Source organism: Convolutriloba macropyga, unplaced genomic scaffold, assembly GCF_964194025.1.
Source record: "Convolutriloba macropyga unplaced genomic scaffold, txConMacr16.3 SCAFFOLD_3626, whole genome shotgun sequence".
In the NCBI taxonomy this organism is placed as follows: domain Eukaryota; kingdom Metazoa; phylum Xenacoelomorpha; order Acoela; family Convolutidae; genus Convolutriloba; species Convolutriloba macropyga.
In genome coordinates this window covers 1-5,000 of record NW_027451932.1, presented here as the reverse complement: position 1 = coordinate 5,000, position 5,000 = coordinate 1, and the positions used below count along the sequence as shown (strand labels likewise).

The window sequence follows — 5,000 nt, the reverse complement described above, 5'->3', positions numbered from 1 at the left end:
ACCACAAATTTCAACAGCTTTCACATGTTGCTGTTTCGGCTTTCGCTTACTACAGTCAACATAATACTCGTTGCAAAATAAGTGCTCGGCATCTGCAATTTTCCAAAGACGAAGTTTCGCCAGTTCAATTTTCGCTCGCCAATTATGGCTACTAATTCACACGGTACTGAGCTCAACAACATTAAATTTGTTCAGCAAGACTTTCACATGTTGATGTTTTGGCTTTCGCCTACTAGAAGCAACATAATACTCGTCTTGTTAGCTCATTCAATGAGAATAGCTTTTCCCGTTGAGAATTTTTGCCTTCAATTGGCGTTGTAGTGAGTTTGGCTACTCAGATCACCAAATACTTGTGACAATTCGAACCAGAAATGTTTTCAATTTTCACATGCTGATGTTTCGGATTCAACCTACTAGAAGCAGCATAATACTTGTATTCAACAATTTCTGTATCAAATCCCAGTTTTCTCTGGTGCATCTTTGCCAAACTATTCCAAACTGCCTGAGTCTGAATACCAATTACAGGTACTAGTAAATGCACGTTACTAAGGACTATATAGTTCTAGGTTACTGTACACAACGACGTTCACATGTTGATGTTTCAGCTGCCGCTTACTAGAAACAACATAATACTTATCGTGCATACCTTTCCATAACTTGTCCTTTTCAGATGCATTAGTTTCCCTTTGTCTTGGCTTCTACAGTCAGACTGGCTACTAGTAACAGCACAGTACTAATCACATATCGTTCTACAGTTTGCAGACAACTTTCACATGTTGATGTTTCAGCTTTCGCCTACTAGAAACAACATAATACTCGCTGTATACATTTGTAGTTCTCTATGTAACTTTCATGTGAAGAAGTTTCGCCAGTCTTTTTGACTGTCTCAAATCTGAGTCATGCTTAGGCTACTAGTTGCTTCATAGTACTTATCGCCTCGAGATCATTGAACAAAACTTGATTTTCACATGTTGCTGTTTCAGCTTCCGCTTACTAGAAACAACATAATACTAGTCTCATTAAGTTCCGTCTCTTTGCAATTTTCTTATGAAGAAAATTCGCCATCACAATGACTCCAGCAGTTCTTGATCAAGGAATGCAATCATTGATCAGAATGCTATTATTTGAATCGGTTCTGCTTTAAGTGTTCCAATTTTATTGGAAGCACCAACAATAGAACATCAATGTGTTCAATCGAGAGTTATATAACCCTGAATCGGACGCAGTCAACAGCCGAAGCCGAGACCGCCTTTTGCGTTAGAGAGGTCGGTAAACAAATCTTGCGATTCATACCGAATTAACACATATAGCTGTGCTCCTCTTCGTAAAGCGAGCCAAGTGATCCCCTGTTGAAGGATGTATTTGGACCAATCTAGTAGCATTTGGTTTCCAACAAGCTCTCCCAAGTTAGCTTACTTATTGGGCTTTTCAACCAATTCGGTTGGCTACAAGCATCATCAAAGTACTAGCCACAGTTTGATCGCAAAATTCTACGACTTTCACATGTTGATGTTTCGGCTTGCGCTTAGCCTACTATAAGCAACATAATACTAGTCATATCATAGAGCGTGATCAGCTTGTGACGTTCTCATGATGAAGTTTCACCAACAGTGTCTCACTTCGAGCTTAAATCCAGCTACTAGTAACTACACAGTACTGACTGCAACGATAACTTTTATCTATACCTTTCACATGCTGCGCTTTCGGCCAGGGCCTACTAACGTCAACATAATACTCGATATAAACTTTTGTTCATGATGCAGCTTCCCCATGCAGAAGTTTCGCCTTCAAATGCTCTCTTGGCCATATGACGTAAGAAAAGGTTACTAGTAACATCACAGTACTAGCCACAGTTTGATTGCAAAATTCTACGACTTTCACATGTTGATGTTTCGGCTTGCGCTTAGCCTACTAGAAGCAACATAATACTAGTCATATCATAGAGCGTGATCAGCTTGTGACGTTCTCATGATGAAGTTTCACCAACAGTGTCTCATTTCGAGCTTAAATCCAGCTACTAGTAACTACACAGTACTGACTGCAACGCTAACTTTTATCTATACCTTTCACATGCTGCGCTTTCGGCCAGGGCCTACTAACGTCAACATAATACTCGATATAAACTTTTGTTCATGATGCAGCTTCCCCATGCAGAAGTTTCGCCTTCAAATGCTCTCTTGGCCATATGACGTAACACAAGGTTACTAGTAACATCACAGTACTAGCCACAATTTGATCGCAAAATTCTACGACTTTCACATGTTGATGTTTCGGCTTGCGCTTAGCCTACTATAAGCAACATAATACTAGTCATATCATAGAGCGTGATCAGCTTGTGACGTTCTCATGATGAAGTTTCACCAACAGTGTCTCACTTCGAGCTTAAATCCAGCTACTAGTAACTACACAGTACTGACTGCAACGATAACTTTTATCTATACCTTTCACATGCTGCGCTTTCGGCCAGGGCCTACTAACGTCAACATAATACTCGATATAAACTTTTGTTCATGATGCAGCTTCCCCATGCAGAAGTTTCGCCTTCAAATGCTCTCTTGGCCATATGACGTAAGAAAAGGTTACTAGTAACATCACAGTACTAGCCACAGTTTGATTGCAAAATTCTACGACTTTCACATGTTGATGTTTCGGCTTGCGCTTAGCCTACTAGAAGCAACATAATACTAGTCATATCATAGAGCGTGATCAGCTTGTGACGTTCTCATGATGAAGTTTCACCAACAGTGTCTCATTTCGAGCTTAAATCCAGCTACTAGTAACTACACAGTACTGACTGCAACGCTAACTTTTATCTATACCTTTCACATGCTGCGCTTTCGGCCAGGGCCTACTAACGTCAACATAATACTCGATATAAACTTTTGTTCATGATGCAGCTTCCCCATGCAGAAGTTTCGCCTTCAAATGCTCTCTTGGCCATATGACGTAACACAAGGTTACTAGTAACATCACAGTACTAGCCACAATTTGATCGCAAAATTCTACGACTTTCACATGTTGATGTTTCGGCTTGCGCTTAGCCTACTAGAAGCAACATAATACTAGTCATATCATGGAGCGTGATCAGCTTGTGACGTTCTCATGATGAAGTTTCACCAACAGTGTCTCATTTCGAGCTTAAATCCAGCTACTAGTAACTACACAGTACTGACTGCAACGATAACTTTTATCTATACCTTTCACATGCTGCGCTTTCGGCCAGGGCCTACTAATGTCAACATAATACTCGATATAAACTTTTGTTCATGATGCAGCTTCCCCATGCAGAAGTTTCGCCTTCAAATGCTCTCTTGGCCATATGACGTAACACAAGGTTACTAGTAACATCACAGTACTAGCCACAATTTGATCGCAAAATTCTACGACTTTCACATGTTGATGTTTCGGCTTGCGCTTAGCCTACTAGAAGCAACATAATACTAGTCATATCATAGAGCTTGATCAGCTTGTGACATTCTCATGATGAAGTTTCACCAACAGTGTCTCATTTTGAGCTTAAATCCAGCTACTAGTAACTACACAGTACTGACTGCAACAATAACTTTTATCTATACCTTTCACATGCTGCGTTTTCGGCCAAGGCCTACTAACGTCAACATAATACTCGATATAAAATTTTGATCATGATGCAGCTTTCCCATGCAGAAGTTTCGCCTTCAAATGCTCTCTTGGCCATATGACGGAACACCAGGTTACTAGTAACATCACAGTACTAGCCACAGTTTGATTGCAAAATTCTACGACTTTCACATGTTGATGTTTCGGCTTGCGCTTAGCCTACTAGAAGCAACATAATACTAGTCATATCATAGAGCGTGATCAGCTTGTGACGTTCTCATGATGAAGTTTCACCAATAGTGTTTCATTCGAATTGGTTCTGCTTTAAGCTCTCCAATTGTTTTGGATGAACCAGTTTTGCCCTTCGAAGCCACTTTTGTGAGCTTTTGTGGGTCTTTACCAAGAGGATATACCTCAAGGCCTCTTTCAATTCCTTTAAGTTCTTTCAACTCCTTTACAGTTTCTAGGTTCACATAGCTGCAAACCTTATTTCTAGTTTTAAGTCTGGCCAACTTGGGGAGAGTTGGTGCAGACCGTGACCAATTCTAGTAGGATGCCACAACAAGAATGTGATCAACTTAGCTTGTCGATGAACCTGCCCCACATTCAAACAACTCTATCGCCTTTTCCTCGTATAGTTATATGCGAGGGCCTCTCATAGAGAGCGCTGTTAGCAACCTTTTCCACATAGACGATAAAGTTGTGAGTGTTTTGCACATGGCTGTTGTCATCACCACGTGACGAGTCAACTCAGCTTGACTCTCTACACTCCGACAAGCTTTGCACATACGCCTTTAGTTCAGTATGTGTCTTTAATCTGACTCCGGTGCCTCAAGCCGGAAAAATTGTCAGATTATGATCATTATCGGTTAGTCATCCCGATGCAAGATCGTATCGTACTGTCTTTGTCTACCTCCAGATTCCGAAGAACAGGAGGAGACTCTCCCAGACCTACATATCTGGGAGAATGTTCAGAGGGCGAGAAGCTGTGGATTACTCTCCCCTAAGAACTGACTAAACTTTACCCTCGTCCAAGGTAAGTTTATTTTAGCTAGCCTTCTATGTAAAGGATCTGAGGCTAAGCTGTGTTTTTTCGAGCCTTTGGCTCGGAGCAAGTTCAGTGGGCGCCCCGAGTAAGCTCAACTCTTTCCCACTGAACAGCGCAACGCTCTGTCACTCGCTGGGATTTTTGCGTGTCGGTTCTAACCACGCGACTTGTGGACCTTTTTAGGCCTTTCTCATTCACAAGTCTATAGCTGGGCTTCTATAACCCAGCTTCTGAGATCTAGATAGCTGCAGTTCTGCTAGGCTGCTTTTGCTAACTAGTCTCCCTTTAAGCAGTCCCTTGCCATGACTGCTGAACTATGTATCCACACAAGTAGTTTTTGAGCTCGATACATAATTCGAGATTGGTTGCCAAG

At 41.4% G+C, this 5,000-nt stretch overlaps 1 pseudogene; it reads right to left on the bottom strand.

Annotated features, from left to right (window-relative positions):
• Window positions 1–1,206: 1,206 nt before the first annotated feature.
• Window positions 1,207–1,358, bottom strand: LOC142357058 (5.8S ribosomal RNA; annotated as a pseudogene).
• Between the last annotated feature and the right edge of the window lie 3,642 nt (window positions 1,359–5,000).